At 47.4% G+C, this 18,737-nt stretch overlaps 1 pseudogene; it reads left to right on the top strand.

Moving 5' to 3' along the window:
* The first annotated feature begins 7,673 nt into the window (after positions 1–7,673).
* LOC147108982 (uncharacterized) overlaps positions 7,674–18,737 on the top strand; it is a 32,097-nt pseudogene continuing 21,033 nt past the window's right edge.

Genomic DNA, 18,737 nt, shown 5'->3' with positions numbered 1-18,737 from the left:
TCCGAGGGACTGCCTAAGAAGAAGAAGTAATAGCTATGCTTAATGCAGCGGCAGTACACGAATAATAATTAAATCATACTGTTATTGTGAATATCAATTATCCCTCTATACCCTGCGGTGCCCACCGGTTGCAGAAGGCCTCAAGCATATTGGCAGACACCACATGCTCCCTCGTGAAGCCCTCTAGTTTTAAGTAAATCATAGAAACTTACGGCACAGGAGGAGGCCATTCGGCCCATCGTGTCCGTGCCGGCCGACAAAGAGCTCTCCAGCCTAATCCCACTTTCCAGCACTTGGTCCGTAGCCTTGTAGGTTACGGCACTTCAAGTGCGTATCCAAGTACTTTTTAAATGTGATGAGGGTTTCTGCCTCTACCACCTTTGAGTTCTAGAACCCCACCACCCTCTGGGTGAAAAAAGTTCTCCTCAACTCCCCTCTAATCCTTCTACCAATTACTTTAAATCTCTGCCCCCTGGTTACTGACCTCTCTGCTAAGGGAAACAGGTCCTTCCTATCCACTCTATCTAGGCCCCTCATAATTTTATACACCTCAATTAAGTCTCCCCTCAGCCTCCTCTGTTCCAAAGAAAACAACCCCAGCCGATCCAATCTCTCCTCATAGCTAAAATTCCCCAGCCCAGGCAACATCCTGGTAAATCTCCTCTGCACCCTCTCTAGTGCAATCACATCCTTCCTGTAATGTGGTGATCAGAACTGTGCACAGTACTCTAGCTGTGGCCTAACTAGTGTTTTATACAGTTCTAGCATAACCTCTCTACTCTTATACTCTGTGCCTCGGCTAATAAAGGCAAGTATTCCGTATGCCTTCTTAACCACCTTATCTACCTGTCCTGCTACTTTCAGGGATCTGTGGACATGCACTCCAAGGTACCTTTGTTCCTCTACACTTCTCAGTATCTTACCATTTATTGTGTATTCCCTTGCCTTATTAGCCCTCCCCAAATGCATTACCTCACACTTCTCCGAATTGAATTTCAACCTGTCATATGGGACCTTGTCAAAGGTCTTGCTAAAATCCATGTAGACTACATCAAACGCACTACCCTCATCAACCCTCCTCGTTACCTCCTCAAAAAATTCAATCGAGTTAGTCAGACACAACCTTCCCTTAACAAATCCGTGCTGGCTCTCCTTGATTAATCCAAGACATTCTAAGTGATAATTTATACAGTCTCTCAGAATTTTTTCCAATAATTTTCCCACCACCGAGGTTAGGCTGACTGGCCTGTAATTACTCAGTCTGTCCCTTTCTCCCTTTTTAAACAATGGCACAATGTTAGCAGTCCTCCAGTCCTCTGGCACCATGCCTGTAGCCAGAGAGGATTAGAAAATGATGGTCGGAGCCTCCGCTATTTCCTCCCTTGCCTCTCTTAACAGCCTGGGATACATTTCATCGGGGCCTGGCGATTTGTCTACTTTCAAAGATGCTAAACACCTTAATACTTCCTCTCTCACTTTGTTTATCCCATCTAATATTTCACACTCCTCCTCCTTAACTACAATGTCATCCCTCTCTTTTGTGAAAACAGACACAAAATATTCATTAAGATCCATACCCATGTCTTCTGCCTCCACACACAGGTTACCTTTATGGTCTCTAATAGGCCCTATTCTCTCCTCAGTTATCTTCTTGCTCTTTATGTATTTATAAAACATCTTTTGGTTTTCCTTGATTTTACTTGCCAATATTTTTTCACGCCCTCTCTTTGCTTTCCTAATTTCTTTTTTAATTTCACCCCTGCACTTTCTATACTCCTCTAGGGTTTCTGCAGTATTGAGTCCTCAGTATCTGACAAAAGCTTCCCTTTATTTCCTTATCCTACCCTGTATGCTCCTTGACCTCCAGGGGGCGGGATTTGAAAGTCCCACCCTTTTTCTTTAAGGGAATGTACTTGCTCTGAACCCTCACTATCTCCTCCTTGAATGTTTCCCACTGCTCTGACTCTGATTTACCTTCAAGTTTCTGTCTCCAGTCCACTTTTGTTAAATCACCTCTCAGCTTAGTAAAATTGATCTTTCCCCAATCGAGAACTTTTACACCTGGTCTATCTTTGTCTTTTTCCATAACTACACTAAATCTAACTGAATTACGATCACTACCACCAAAATGCTCTCCCACTGATACCCCTTCCACCTGCCCAGCTTCATTCCCTAAAACTAAGTCCAGAACTGCCCTCTCTTGTTGGGCTTGTTACGTACTGGCTAAAAAGTTCTCCTGAATGCATTTTAAGAATTCTGCACCCTCTATTTTTACATTAATTCTATCCCAGTTAATATTAGGGTAGTTGAAATCCCCTACTAATATTGCACTATTGTTTTTACACTTCTCAGAAATTTGCCTGCATATTTGCTCTTCTATCTCCCTCTGACTGTTTGGGGGTCTATATTACACTCCCAGCAGTGTGATTGCCCCTTTTTTGTTCTTCAGTTCAACCCATTGTATGATCCTTCTAACGGATCATCCCTCCTCACAACTGTAATTGTTTCCTTAACCAATATTACGAGCGCCCCCCATCCCTTTTTATCCCCCTCTCTATCTCCTCCTGTAACCAGGAATGTTGAGCTGCCATTCCTGCCCTTCTTTCAGCCATGTCTCAGTAACAGCTATAATATCAGACTCCCACATGTCTATCTGTGCCCTCAGCTCACCTGCTTTATTCCCTAGACTCCTTGCGTTGAAGTATATACCATTTAGCACAGCCAAATGCCCTTGTTGTCTATTTTCTAGCCTTTGCTTCCTCTGCCTTCCAAACTCACTTACTAATTTACTGCCTTCCATTTCCAGCTTTGCTTTCCTTCCTATTGAATCTATGCTCAGATTTCCATCCCCCCTGCCAAGCTAGTTTTAGCCCTCCCCAACAGCACTAGCAAACCTCCCCACGAGGATATTGATCCCGGCCCTGTTGAGGTGTAACCCGTCCGGCCTGTACAGGTCTCGTCTCCCCCAGAACCTGCCCCAATGTCCCAGGAATCTGAAGCCCTCCCTCCTGCACCATCTCTCCAGCCACGCATTCATCTGCTCTATCCTCCTATTTCTATACTCACTCGCATGTGGCACCAGGAGTAATCCGGAGATTACTACCTTTGAGGTCCTGCTTTTTAATCTCTTTCCAAGCTCCCTAAATTCTGCCTGCAGAACCGCATCCCTCTTTCAACCTATGTCTACCTATAAATTGGGCTGTGTCCCTGTTAATGGTTTCTGGTAATGGATTTATGGCAATGGGTCCCTGGTAATAAGTTTCTGGTGATGAGGTTCTGGTAATGGGTTTTTGGTAATGGGTTTCTGATAATGGGTCCCTGGTAATAAGTTTCTGGTGATGAGGTTCTGGTGATGAGGTTCTGGTAATGGATTTATGGCAATGGGTCCCTGGTAATAAGTTTCTGGTGATGAGGTTCTGGTGATGAGGTTCTGGTAATGGGTTTTTGGTAATGGGGTTCTGGTAATGGATTTATGGCAATGGGTCCCTGGTAATAAGTTTCTGGTGATGAGGTTCTGGTAATGGGTTTCTGATAATGGGTCCCTGGTAATAAGTTTCTGGTGATGAGGTTCTGGTGATGAGGTTCTGGTAATGGATTTATGGCAATGGGTCCCTGGTAATAAGTTTCTGGTGATGAGGTTCTGGTAATGGGTTTTTGGTAATGGGTTTCTGATAATGGGTCCCTGGTAATAAGTTTCTGGTGATGAGGTTCTGGTGATGAGGTTCTGGTAATGGATTTATGGCAATGGGTCCCTGGTAATAAGTTTCTGGTGATGAGGTTCTGGTGATGAGGTTCTGGTAATGGGTTTTTGGTAATGGGGTTCTGGTAATGGATTTATGGCAATGGGTCCCTGGTAATAAGTTTCTGGTGATGAGGTTCTGGTAATGGGTTTTTGGTAATGGGTTTCTGATAATGGGTCCCTGGTAATAAGTTTCTGGTGATGAGGTTCTGGTGATGAGGTTCTGGTGATGAGGTTCTGGTGATGAGGTTCTGGTAATGGGGTTCTGATAATGGGTCTCTGGTAATGGCAGAGGCTGAGCTGACATAAAATACAGCACGCTGTATTGACATAGCATGTACTCCTCAATGCCACTTTAACGTTATAAAATAGAGCAAATATGCAGTGAGAGCAACGACTTGTGAAACCAGACTCTGAAACCCTTTGTATAAAAATTGTGCTCATATAGAGACTCACAGCCATACCCTCAGGCCTAAAGATTCCAATACTATTGGACATTGATCAGTTACTCAGGTTTCCCACCTTGACATCAAAACTCCTGTCCCAAGTTTATGCTCCATCTCAATAAAGCGAGTATCATCTTTACCACTTTGATGTATTTTGGGCTGCAAATTTAATTCCTGGATAATGCTGATTATCTGTCGAATTCTTCTGATTGCTAGCATGAGGGTTAGCTAGAAGCAAAGTGCAGCCCAGTGTGGCTATGGTGTGCTCTTTCACATCGTTCGCAATGTCCTCATCCATCGGCTTCAACTATTTACAATCTACATTAATGACTTGGATGAAGGGACCGAGTGTAATGTAGCCAAGTTTGCAGATGATACAAAGATGGGTGGGAAAGCAAGTTGTGCAGAGGACTCAAAGAATCTGCAAAGTGATATAGACAGGCTAAGTGAGTGGGCAAACATTTGGCAGATGGAGTATAATGTGGGAAAGTGCCTGGTTATCCACTTTGGAAGGAAAAATAAAAAAAGCAAATTATTATTTAAATAGAGATTACAAAATGCTACAGTTCAGAGGGACCTGGGGGTCCTTGTGCATGAAACACAAAAAGTTAGCATGCAGGTACAGCAAGTAATCAAAAAGGCAAATGGAATGTTGGCCTTTATTTCAAGGGGGTTGGAGTATAAAAGCAGGGAAGTCCTGCTACAACTGTACAAGGTATTGGTGGGACCACACCTTGAGTACTGCGTACAGTTTTGGTCTCCTTATTTAAGGAAGGATATACTTGCATTGGAAGCAGTTCAGAGACGATTCACACGGTTAATTCCAGAGATGAGGGGGTTGACTTATGAGGAAAGGTTGAGCAGGCTGGGCCTATACTCATTGGAATTTAGAAGAATGAGAGGTGATCTTATTGAAACATTTAAGATACTGAGGGGGCTCAACAGGGTAGATGCAGAGAGGATGTTTCCCCTCATGGGGAAATCTAGAACGTGGGAGCACAGTTTCAGAATAAAGGGTCGCACTTTTAAAACTGAGATGAGGAGGAATTTCTTCTCTCAGAGGGTCGTAAATCTGTGGAATTCTCTGCCCGAGAGCCATGGAGGCTGGGTCATTAAACACATTTAAGGTGGAGGTAGACAGATTTTTGCAAGATAAGGGAGTGAAGGGTTATGGGGAGCGGGCAGGGAAGTGGCTTTGAGCCCAAGATCAGCCATGATCCTATTGAATGGCGGAGCAGGCTCGAGGGGCCAAGTGGCCGATTCCTGCTCCTATTTCTTATGTTCTTATGTTCTTCTTTCTCCAACTGTAAATGAAATTATTCTCAATCCACAAGAAATCCAGTTCCGTCTCCCTATAAATTCCAAATTCTTGACATTCGGATAGGGTCAGTGAATCGATACAATATTTCCTGCCTTAATATTTCCTACATTACAACAGTGACTCCACTTCAAAAGTACTTCATTGACTGTAAAGCGCTTTGAGACGTCCGGAGGTCGTGAAAGGCGCTATATAAATGCAAGTCATTCTTTTTTCTTTCTTAAATGAAATCAACCTGCCCGGCATCTTCCTTTTCTCTGCAGTCTTAGGTTCTCTTTAGGTTCATACTGTGTAAAATACCAGACCACAACTCTCCTATTCCCACCTTGCTATTAGCTCTGTTAACTACATCTCCAAAGAAATGGGACCAACGCAGCAATAAACAGGAGGGACAATCAGTTGTCAATGAAAGCAAAATTAGTGATTGTTGCCTGCAGCTGCAGTTTTTAAACATAAAGCAAGCCAAAGTTCACCAGTATTAATAGAACGGTGTACAATGGTGAAAGCTACACCCGTGCAATAATACATTCCAAACTGTTTCATTTGAAGGCAAGAATGCAGTGATTTATAATCATTAATAACAAAGGGATAACATTTTTACAATGCCTAATTTGTGGATGATGTGTCAAAGTCATTAAACTTTGTATTTATTAAGTTAGCCACACATTACTTGCAGAGAGTCAGAGTTCAAGTTCTCTCTACGTGACAAGGAATTGTGCAAAGATTATTCAGAGAACATATGGGAGGAAAGCACAATCCCCGAATGGTCATTCCTGAGAATTTACATCATTTTGGCTACATTTAGGATTTTAAATATTGTACTTTAAGGTACAATTAGTGGCAGCATCCCTGCCTCTGAGTCAGAAGGTTTGAGCCCCACTCCAGACAGCCCCAGCGAATGGCGACTACAACACAATCTCTAAATACAGGGTTGACAGCCAGTGGGGGACGGGCATCTGGACGGAGTGACGACTGGCTTGGTGCATTGGTTTAAATAACAGCATACATGGGTTTATGTTGCAATATCTCTGGAATTCCTACAATATAAAGCAAACATTTTGAGAAAGGTGCACTGCAACAGTACAGCTAATTTATAAAGGTTATGATGATTTTCAATTGTATTAATTTGTGATGACAGTCCTAAACTTTGTGGTGATTCTTAATGCCCTCAGGGCAACTATGGGTGGGCAATAAATACTGCTTTGCCAGTGTTGCCCACATCCTAAGAACAATTTTTTTTTAATGGTTTTCTTTCAACAATGCCTTTCTATTAACATGCAGGTTATATGTGATCCTGGAACTATATCATGCAGGTAGATCCCAGGCACGCAATACATATTGTGCCAGCTGCCACAATACATTCATTCTATGCCAGTCTATAGTCCTAACCTCATTTCAAGACTGTTCTGGCTGATTGATGCATACTGAATGGCCAAGGATATCTTGAGCCTTGGCTGATGAGATAAGTTTGGAATTACCACAGTACAGTGGAAAGAAAATGCAGTGGGGCACATGCATGTACAAGGAGCAAAATAAAGCAGAATCTGCTCAAACAAAGATTCCAATGTCTGGATTAGTCTTGGGGAATGTTGCTGAAAATTATAGTTGCCTTCTGTGTTGAGAGGAATTGCCATGTCGTGCCGTCAAGAGGAGAATTATCAAGGGAATGTGGAAAAAGACTAGCAGATAACTTAAAATGGAATAGTGGGATGAGGGACTTCAGTTGTGTGGAGAGACTGGAGAAGCTGGGGTTGTTCTCCTTAGAGCAGAGAATGTGGAAGGGGGAGATTTTATAGAGGTGTTCAAAATCATGAGGAGCTTTGGTAGAGTAGATAGGGAGAAACTGTTTCCAGTGGCAGGAGGGTCGGTAACCAGAGGACACAGATTTAATGTAATTGGCAAAAGAACCAGAGGTGAGATGGGGAATTTTTTTTATGCAGCAAGTTGTTGTGATCTGGAACGCGCTGGCTGAAAGGGCGGTGGAAGCAGATTCAATAGTAACTTTCAAAAGGGAATTGGATAAATACTTGAATAGAAAAGAATTGCAGGGCTGTGGGGAAAGAGCAGGGGAGTGGGACTAATGGAAAATGATAGTTATATCAGTGGCCCTGATCTTGTGCACCATACAGTTAAACACCCCTTTGTTGTAAAGCACCGTATCTTTGACATCATGAGCGACACCACAGCCCTTGTTTCTGTACAAAGCAAGGTGGGAATGTAAGTTGTGAGGAGAATACAAGGAGGCTTCAAGGGGATATAGACAGATTAAGTGAGTGGGCAAGAACATGGCAAATGGAATATAATGTGGAGAAATGTGAAGTTAACCACTTTGGTAGGAAAACTAGAAAAGCAGAGTATTTTTTAAATGGTGAGAGATTGGGAAATGTTGGTGTTCAGACGGACCTGGGTGTCCTTGTACACGAATCACTGAAAGTTAACATGCAGATACAGCAAGCAATTAGGAAAGCAAATGGTATGTTGGCCTTTATTACAAGAGGATTTGAGTATAAGAGTAAAGACGTCTTACTGCAATTATATAGGGCCCTGGTGAGACCACACCTGGAGTATTGTGGACAGTTTTGGTCTCCTTACCTAAGGAAGGATATACTTGCCATAGAGGGAGTGCAACGAAGGTTCACCAGACTGGTTCCTGGGATGGGGGGATTGTCCTATGAGGAGAGATTGAGTAGACTAGGCCTATATTCTCTAGAGTTTAGAAGAATGAGAGGTGATCTTATTGAAACATACAAAATTCTTACAGGGCTTGACAGGGTCGATGCAGGGAGGATGTTTCCCCTGGCTGGGGAGTCTAGAACCAGGGGTCACAGTCTCAGAATAAGAGGTCGGCCATTTAGGACTGAGATGAGGAGAATTTCTTCACTGAGGGTGGTGAACCTTTGGAATTCTCTACCCCAGAGGGCTGTGGAGGCTCAGTCATTGAGTATATTCAAGACAGAGATCGATAGATTTTTGAATATTAAAGGAATCAAGGGATATGGGGATAATGCAGGGAAGTGGAGATGAGATACAAGATCGGCCATGATCTTATTGAATGGCAGAGCAGGCTCGAGGGGCCGAATGGCCTACTCCTGCTCCTATTTCTTATGTTCTTATGTACAAGGTGATAATTGTTCACCATTCAGTCTCTCCTGTGTGATCCCACCACCTCTCCCAACATTAATTTAACTGAAGTAAGGTCACAGATCACTAGTAAGCCTGCAATACACCCCTTTCTCCACCTGTGGAACACCTTCTAACTTTAGTCTTCACCTGTCTCAGCTTGTTTGCTAAATCTGCTCATTGCAACACATTTGAACCTTAAAGGTATTCTCCTCACTTGTTAAATATTTGTATTTTGTACTAAATTTCAACTTAACATCAATCAATATGTAAATGGTAAAAATTAATTTCCCTCCTAGCTGATAGTCCCTGCAGTGTGCACAATGTCTCAGAATGCATCAAACGCATTTCAGCTAGCCAAATGATAGAGTGCTTCTTTTTAGTCTCGAACAAAACCTATTTGTTTGTTTTTCACAATGATTTGAAGAAAAGTTAGAGGACAAACTTCAAGGGTTTATTCAGATATCGACTGTTTATATGTGTGTGAGAGAGATAGAAGGAAAGAAAAAATGACAGATTGTACTAATTATACACATGTTGTAGCTTTAGTTACTTTATACTCTACTAGCTGAAGTGCCCGGCGGTGCCGAGGGTCTTTTGAGGGCATATTGTTGTTGGAAGAGAGAGAGAGAGAGCGACTGGGGGGGGGGAAGAGAGAGAGCGACTGGGGGGGGGGAGAGAGAGAGCGACTGGGGGGGGAAGAGAGAGAGCGACTGGGGGGGGAGAGAGAGAGAGAGCGACTGGGGGGGAAGAGAGAGAGAGAGCGACTGGGGGGAAAGAGAGAGAGAGAGCGACTGGGGGGGAAGAGAGAGAGAGAGCGACTGGGGTGGAAGAGAGAGAGCGACTGGGGGGAAGAGAGCGCAACTGGGGGGAAGAGAGAGCGCGACAGGGGGAAGAGAGAGCGCGACTGGGGGGAAGAGAGAGAGCGACGGGGGGAAGAGAGAGAGCGACTGGGGGGAAGAGAGAGAGCGACTGGGGGGAAGAGAGAGAGCGACGGGGGGGAAGAGAGAGAGCGACTGGGGGGAAGAGAGAGAGAGACTGGGGGGGAAGAGAGAGAGCGACTGGGGGGGAAGAGAGGGAGCGACTGGGGGGGAAGAGAGAGAGTGACGGGGAGAAGAGAGAGAGCGATGGGGGGAAGAGAGAGAGTGACGGGGAAGAGAGAGAGCGATGGGGGGGAAGAGAGAGAGCGACGGGAGGGAAGAGGGAGAGTGACGGGGGGGAGAGTGAGAGCGACGGGGGGGGAAGAGTGAGAGCGACTGGGGGGGAAGAGAGAGAGCGACTGGGGGGGAAGAGAGAGAGCGACTGGGGGGGAAGAGAGAGAGCGACTGGGGGGGAAGAGAGAGAGCGACTGGGGGGGAAGAGAGAGAGCAACTGGGGGGGAAGAGAGGGAGCGATGGGGGGAAGAGAGGGAGCGACTGGGGGGGAAGAGAGGGAGCAACTGGGGGGGAAGAGAGAGAGCGACTGGGGGGGAAGAGAGGGAGCGACTGGGGGGGAAGAGAGAGAGCGACTGGGGGGGAAGACAGAGAGCGACTGGGGGGGAAGAGAGAGAGCGACTGGGGGGGAAGAGAGAGAGCGACTGGGGGGAAGAGAGAGAGAGAGAGAGCGGATGGGAAGGGGAGGGGGGAGGAGGGGAGGGGGGAGGGGAAGGAGTGGGGGTGTGGGGGTGTGGGGGGGGTGGGGGTGTGTGGGGGTGGAGGTGTGAGGGGGAGAAGGGGGGTTGGGGTGTGGTGGGGGAAGGAGGGGTGGGGGTGTGTGTGAGGTGTGTGGAGGGGGTGTGGGGGGGAAGGGTGGGGTGGGGGCTGTGGGGGGGAGGGGGGGTGGGGGTGTGGGGGGTGGAAAGGGAGGGGGGGAGATATACTTAAAGTACAGGAAACTTTGTGCTATCTGGCACCCACGGGACCGAGCTGCTGCCTTGCCTTAAAACTGCCCTACTCTCCAGAGTTAATGTTGAGAGATATGGAGATTCTTATCTCCGTATTTGACAACAAACACTGGTGCTTAGCAACAGCTTCAGGTGTGGCCCTAAAGCTCTACAGTTGAAGCTGTTGCTATAGCTACAGACCTTGCACAGCTTGACTGTTCAAACAAAGGAAAATAAACAAACAAAGAATAAAAAACGGCTGCTGATTTTTGTGGTGGCTCCAGATTGCCGGATAGCTCACCTCTGGATAGCACAAAGTTTCCTGTACTTATAAAACATTTTTGGTAAATCTTTCTATAACATACACTTTACAACCTCACCAATCTTTTTATTAAAAAAGGGGTCCTCACCTCTCAGTGTTGTACCACAAACAATGGCCGCCGCTTGCTTTTCAGTTGGAAAGATTAGGCCCCGCCCACACAGTCGATTGTCTGTCTCGGTCACCAGGACCCGATTTGGAGCACAGAAGCCCCACCCACTCTATGTTCCTGTGCTAAGATGGCCGCGCAGGCACTCTGTTACACACTGAATCAAAATGGCGTCGCACTGAAACTTTTCGCCCTCCTTGACAAAGATGGCTGCCGTTAATCTGGGGCTGTCAGCAGAAGAAATTTCCTCAGCTGCAAACACAGGATCTTCAGATTATTATTCAGGGCTTGCGACCTACCCCAGTTGCTTATGAAGCCTCCCCACCTACTGACCCTGGGAATGGAGCTGAGGCAGCACACCCTCTCTCCTCTGCCAGTGTTTGTCTCTGCCTAGGCCGGAAGCCTGGGTCTAGAGTTGCACTGCTGGCAGTTGGAGAAGCCTAGGCCCCGGGCCTGGAAAAACGGTGAAAGGTAGGAGAATTATAGAGGTTAGAGAAAAGATTTACAAATTAATTAACTTTTTTTAAAAACAATTTGTGTTTTAAAAGCAACTTTTTTTTTGCTGGAAATGTAGATTTGAAAAGGAACACGCAGAAAGTGGGAAAAAGAAATGAAAAGTTTAGAATCAAGATGGCGGCGACTCACCTCGGTTCAGAACGATAAGGCCCGCCCACACACGCACCAATTGGCCGACCGTCAGGTCACCAAAGTGTAGGATTGGTCAATCGTCCCGTCACTCGACTGTAGGAGGGCCCACCCGCACGCGCCAGGAACCCGGCGTACGATTGGTCGACCTCGAGGTCACTCTGTCGCTAATGAGTGGATAATGAGATGCTAATGAACGGAATGTTGAACGTTTTTTGGATACCGCGGGCGCAATTTTTGTCCGGCCGAAACGTAAATACGCTTAGGACGGTTCTGGAATCGTCAGCTTTCTTTTGACGTAATGCACGTGTAGGTACGCTCTATAACTTTCGAGTTAAATCAAGACAGACAGACAGACAGAAAGACAGACGGAATGACAGACAGAAGTATCCTTTTATATATATAGATAGATATAAATGTCAGAAGCATAGTAAGCTGAAGAAGAGAGAATGAAGAACACAGAGGGGTATTTTCAGCTGAACCACCTGGGCAGTAATGTGGCAGAGCAGAGCATCTGTCTATTGAAGAGCAGGTCCTACAACAGGTGGGCAATCTGCGCACTGCACATGCTCAGACTTCAGCACCTGCCTTCAATGAACAGAGTCATGCACTCTTGGCTCAGGCTTTTAGTAGGGGCTGAGGCCTTCAAGTAAAAAACACAAAAACAATGCAATTAATAAATGTAATTATATTATTGCAAAATATATAATTATTTTTATTTTTTATTTTTTTTGCTTCAAACCTTATTTTGGGCATTAGAAATTTCAGCTACTGAGAAAAAATGGGGGATGAAAATCTCTTGAAAAAACATTTTGAGTGATTTGATTGGTTCATCAACAAACTGTGGCAAAGTTGATACAAGTAAATTGAATAGGAAATATGGAAAGAGGAAGTTACAATGGGAAAAACTGACACAGATGTGCGGCCAAAGCATGACAGCAGGAAATAAGGTTTGGAGACAGGAAGTGCATGCAGATATAAGATTTTTAATATAATATTAATTTAATGTCCGTGGTTTGTTGAGAGAATGCCTATTTTTGTGAATCCGTCTGATTTTCGTAGTATGATCAGCTTGATGAAATGCCTCCTGTGCCAAATAAAATTTGTTTGTTATCACATTCAGCTGATCCTATGCCTAACTGAGGTAGAGAGAGACAGCAAAGGAGGTAATGAATGCTGAAACACCACATAGAATATCCATTAGAACTTGCTAGGTTTGGACTGGAAAGTCAAAATGCTGAATTCCTCCCACCCCACTAACACTGTGCCTGACCTTTGAGTAGGTCATGCCAACTCAGACTGCTCAAAGTATATAATGCTCTGTTCCGTTATACTGAGAATCCTAATTTTATTTTTCGTTATTTTAAAAACCTATGACTTTTTAAAACGCCGATGTCAAGGCTGCAGGTTAGCAAAACAAATTCGTAGGAGGGGAATTTAGGCCACCCATAAACAAGACTGTGTTTCAAGGACTGATTACAAGAGATGAGAGAGAGGCCGCCGCCGACATGAGCTCTGCAGAGGGAGCGGAAGATGCGGCTAGAGACGCCGATATCGCCGTGTTTTTCCGATCGGAATGAAATTAAGATTACTACCAATTAATAGTCGAGGCCCAGAAGCGAGGTCGAGGCCCAGGAGTGAGGCCGGGACACAGGAGCGAGGTCGGGACCCAGGAGCGAGGACGAGGTCGAGAGTGAGGACGAGGCCCAGGAGCGAGGTCGAGGCCCAGGAGCAAGGACGAGGTCGAGAGTGAGGACGAGGCCCAGGAGCGAGGTCGAGGCCCAGGAGCGAGGTTGAGGCCCAGGAGCGAGGTCGAGGCCCAGGAGCAGGGACGGGAGGAGCAGCGAGGCCGGGATCCAGGAGCGAGGTCGAGGCCCAGGAGCAGGGACGGGAGCCAGGAGCGAGGTCGGGATCCAGGGGCGAGGTCGAGGCCCAGGAGCGGGGTCGGGACCCAGGGGCGAGGTCGAGGCCCAGGAGCGAGGTCGAGGCCCAGGAGCGAGGTCGAGACCCAGGAGCAGGGATGGGAGGAGCAGCGAGGCCGGGATCCAGGAGCGAGGTCGAGGCCCAGGAGCGAGGTCGAGGCCCAGGGACGAGGACGAGCCCCAGGAACAAGGACCAGCCCAGCAGCATGGTTGAGGCCCAGGAGTGGCGCAGCGTGGACCAGCAGCGGGGTCGGCGCCCAGGGAAGGTGCAGCATGGGCCAATAGCGAGGTCGGGAGGATTACATTGCATCCTATGAAACCCAGGCAGAGAGGACCTGCAGGAAGGAGGGAGGAGGACAGTAGCAGTATGTTTGTGTGTGTGTGCTAGGCCGATGTAGCAGAGCCTGGTCTCCAATCGTCTTGGATCCCCTTGCCATTGGACCAAGATCTTGCTCTGTCAAGCCCGTGTGGTAGCTGGTATGCAACGGCCACCCCACGTTAAAAGAATTCCCACACAGGCATCTTCCACCCTTTAAAATGAAGTTCAGGGCCTGGAATGTCAGGACCCTCATGAACAACCCCAACAGTGACAGACCGGAACGCCGTACTGCTATCGTTATCCAGGAGCTCAGACGCTTCAATATAGAGATCGCCGCCCTAAGTGAGACCCGGCGGGCATGGAAAGGCCAACTCAAGGAGCAAGGCGGTGGTTACACCTTCTTCTGGAAAGGCAAACCTGAAGAAGAACGCCGCCTCCATGGGGTCGGAGTCGCCATAAAAAATGAGCTAGTTGGACGTCTCGGAGACTCTCCTTGTGGAATAAACGAACGCCTCATGACTCCACGGCTCAGCCTAGCCCGGAACCAGTGCGCTATGGTCATCAGTGCGTACGCCCCAACACTGGAAATCACAGACCGGAACCAGTGCGCTACGGTCATCAGTGCGTACGCCCCAACACTGGAAATCACAGACCGGAACCAGTGCGCTACGGTCATCAGTGTGTATGCCCCAACACCGGAAATCACAGACCGGAACCAGTGCGCTACGGTCATCAGTGCGTACGCCCCAACACTGGAAATCACAGCCCGGAACCAGTGCGCTACGGTCATCAGTGCGTACGCCCCAACACTGGAAATCACAGACCGGAACCAGTGCGCTACGGTCATCAGTGCATACGCCCCAACACTGGAAATCACAGACCGGAACCAGTGCGCTACGGTCATCAGTGCGTACGCCCCAACACTGGAAATCACAGACCGGAACCAGTGCGCTACGGTCATCAGTACGTACGCCCCAACACTGGAAATCACAGACGAGACCAAAGAGGAATTCTACTCCAGCCTCGAGCAATCCCTGCCCCGAGTCCCAACGGCGACAAGCTGATCATCCTTGGTGACTTTAACGCCAGAGTTGGAAAGGACACAGACCACTGCGGAGGTGTGATCGGCAGAGAGGGGGTAGGGAAAGCCAACTCCAACGGTACCCTCCTCCTGACGAAATGCTTAGAACATGGCCTTGTTATAACCAACACCTTGTTCCATCAGAGAGACAAGCCCAAGGCTTCATAGCAACATCCTCGCTCCAAGCACTGGCATCTGCTGGACTACGTCATCGTCCGAGTGAGGGACCGCAAGGGCGTCCGCGTCACCCGCGCCATGACAGGAGCTGATGACTGCTGGACAGACCACAGCCTAATCCGCTCTGTTATCTCCATCAATGTACCCCCAAAACAGCGGCAGCAACAGAAACAATGCCGCAGGAAAATCAACGCTGGAGCACTCAAAGACCCTGCTAAGAAAGCCAAATTCAGCCTCGCCTCACAACCCACCTGATGACTCCCAGTGATGCAGAGACACAGAGTGTCCACAGCGCCTGGTCTGCACTCAAGGCCTCCATAATCAGCACCTGTGAAGAGACGCTCGGTCACTCGACCAGGAAACACCAAGACTGGTTCGATGAAAACAGCCAGGAGATCCAGCAGCTAATAAGCCGCAAGCGCAAGGCATTCCTGATCTGGAAACAGCAACACAACTCGAGAGCAAGAAAGCAGCTCTACAGACACCTGAAGGCCGAGGTCCAACAAAAAACTCGCGACCTAAAGAACAGATGGTGGGTGGAGAAAGCGCAGGAGATTCAGCAGCTAGCCGACAACCATAACATGCGTGGATTCTTTAGCGCAGTCAGACCATTTCACGTATGGACCGGGGTCAAGCAAGGCTGTGTCATCGCACCAATGCTCTTCTCGATCTTCCTTGTTGCAATGCTCCACCTCACCCTCAGTAAGCTCCACGCTGGAGTGGAGCTAATCTACAGAACAAACGGGAAACCGTTCAACCTCCGTCGCCTCCAGTCCAGATCCAAGGTCGTCCCATCCTCTGTCATCAAATTACAGTATGCAGACGACGCTTGCATCTGCGCACAGTCAGAGGTCGAAATCCAAACCATCGTCAACACCTTCACCGAAGCATAAGAGAGCATGGGCCTTACACTAAACAACCGAAAGACAAAGGTCCTCTACCAACCTGCCCCCACCACACAGTACTGCCCCCCGATTATCAAAATCCACGACGAGGCCTTGGACAACGTGGACCACTTTCCATACCTCGGGAGCCTACTGTCAACAAGGGCAGACGTCGATGACGAAATCCAACACCGCCTTCAGTGTGCCAGTGCAGCCTTCGGTCGCCTGAGGAAGAGAGTGTTTGAAGACCAGGACCTCAAACCCGGCACCAAGCTCATGGTCTACAGAGCAGTAGTGATACTCGCCCTACTGTATGCCTCAGAGACATGGACCATGTACAGTAGACACCTCAACGCACTGGAGAGGTACCACCAACGCTGCCTCTGCAAGATCCTGCAAATCCATTGGCAGGATAGGCGCACCAACGTCAGTGTTCTCACTCAGGCCAACATCCCCAGCATCGAAGCTTTGACCACGCTCGATCAGCTCCGATGGACGGGCCACATCGTCTGCATGCCCGATACGAGACTGCCAAAACAAGTGCTCTACTCGGAGCTCCGGCACGGCAGGAGAGCCCCAGGTGGGCAGAGGAAATGCTTCAAGGACACCCTCAAAGCATCCTTGAAAAATTGTAACATCCCCACCGACACCTGGGAATCCCGGCCCCAAGACCGCACAAAGTGGAGGAGAAGCATCTGGGAAGGCGCCGAACACCTCGAGCAGAAACCAAGCGCAGGCAGCGCAAGGAGCGCACGTCAACCCAAGCACCCCACCCACTCACCTCTTCAACCACCGTCTGCCCCACCTGTGACAGAGACTGTAGGTCCCGCATTAGACTCATCAGTCACCTGAGAACTCATTTTTAGTGTGGAAGCAAGTCATCCTCGGTTCCCAGGGACTGCCTAAGGAGAAGAAAAGAGAATAGACTCCACTTTTATTGATTAAGAGATAACATCAGGAATATAGATTCAATAACCTGTTATATACTGGTTAAAATGTTGAGATCTTCCATGAAATTATCCAGATTATATTTATGCTATAAAAACAAAGAGTAATAGTTTTACCCAGGAGTGATAACAAGATTATAATGGTTTTGAGATAGCATAAACCATAACAAAACCTTATTGGTTTACAAATGTATCTGAATCACTTCCATGGATCAATTCTTTCATAAGATTATGGGGGGTTCTGTTTGTCCTGCTATTACCAGATGTCATGCAGCTGTTAGGAACATAAGATAAAAATTAGGAGCAGGAGTCGGCCATACAGCCCCTCGAGCCTGTTCCGCCATTCAATAAGATCATGGCTGATCATCAATCTCATCCCCACTTTCCCACCCGATCTCCATATCCCATGATTCCCCTAGAGTCCAAAAATCTATCGATCTCAGCCTTGAATATACTCAACAATTCATCATCCACAGCCCTTTGGGGTAGAGAATTCCAAAGATTCACAACCGTCTGAGTGAAGAAATTCCTCCTCATCTTAGTCTTAAATGGCCGACCCTCAATCCTGAGACTCTGCCCCCAGTTCTAGACTCTCCAGCCAGGGGAAACAACTTCTCAGCATCTATCCTGTCAATCCCTCTCAGAATCTTGTATGTTTCAATGAGATCACCTCTCATTTTTCTAAACTCCAGAGAGTATAACCACACTCTACTCAATCTCTCCTCATAGGACAACCCTCTCATCCCAGGGATCAATCTTGTGAACCTTCGTTGTGCCGCCTCTAAGGCAAGTATGTCCTTTCTCAGATAAGGAGACCAAAACTGTGCACAGTTCTTCAGGTGTGGTCTCACCAAAGCCCTGTACAATTGTAGCAAGACTTCCTTACTCCTGTCATAGTCATAGTACAGCACAGAAAGAGGCCCTTCGGCCCATCGTGTCGGCGCCGGCCATCAAGCCCTATCTATCCTAATCCCATTTTCCAGCACTTGGTCCGTAGCCTTGTCTGCTATGGTGTTTCAGGTGCTCATCTAAATGCTTCTTGAATGTTGTGAGGGTTCCTGCCTCTACCACCCTTTCAGGCAGTGAGTTCCAGATTCCAACCACCCTCTGGGTGAAATTTTTTTTCCTCAAATCCCCTCTAAACCTCCTGCCCCTTACCTTGAAACTATGCCCCCTGGTTATTGACCCCTCTACTAAGGGGAAAAGTTCCTTTCTATCTACCCTATCTATGCCCCTCATAATTTTGTACACCTCAATCAGGTCTCCCCTCAGCCTTCTCTGCTCTAAGGAAAACAACCCCAGCCTGTCCAGTCTCTCTTCATAGCTGAAACGCTCCAGCCCAGGTAACATCCTGGTGAATCTTCTCTGCACCCTCTCCAAAGCAATCACATCCTTCCTATAGTGAGGCGACCAGAACTGCACACAGTACTCCAGCTGTGGCTTCACCAGCGTTTTGTACAGCTCCATCATAACCTCCCTGCTCTTATATTCTATGCCTCGGCTAATGAAGGCAAGTATCCCAAATGCCTTTTTAACCACCTTATCCACCTGTTCTGCTGCCTTCAGGGATCTATGTACATGCACACCAAGGTTCCTCTGACCCCCTGTCCTTCCTAGGGTCCTACCATTCATTGTGTATTCCCTTGCCTTGTTAGTCCTCCCAAAATGCATTACCTCACACTTTTCAGGGTGAAATTCCATTTGCCACTGTTCTGCCCATCTGACCAACCCGTCTATATCGTCCTGTAGCCTGAGGCTTCCCTCCTCGCTATTTACCCACTCCACCAATTTTTGTGTCATCTGCGAACTTACTGATCATACCTCCTACATTCATATCTAAATCATTAATG

The sequence above is a fragment of the Somniosus microcephalus genome, chromosome 12, assembly GCF_052327205.1.
Source record: "Somniosus microcephalus isolate GS21.2 chromosome 12, FLI_Smic_1.0, whole genome shotgun sequence".
Lineage (NCBI taxonomy): Eukaryota > Metazoa > Chordata > Chondrichthyes > Squaliformes > Somniosidae > Somniosus > Somniosus microcephalus.
Note: the sequence above shows the minus strand (reverse complement) of the source record. Positions and strands in the feature narration are given on the sequence as shown.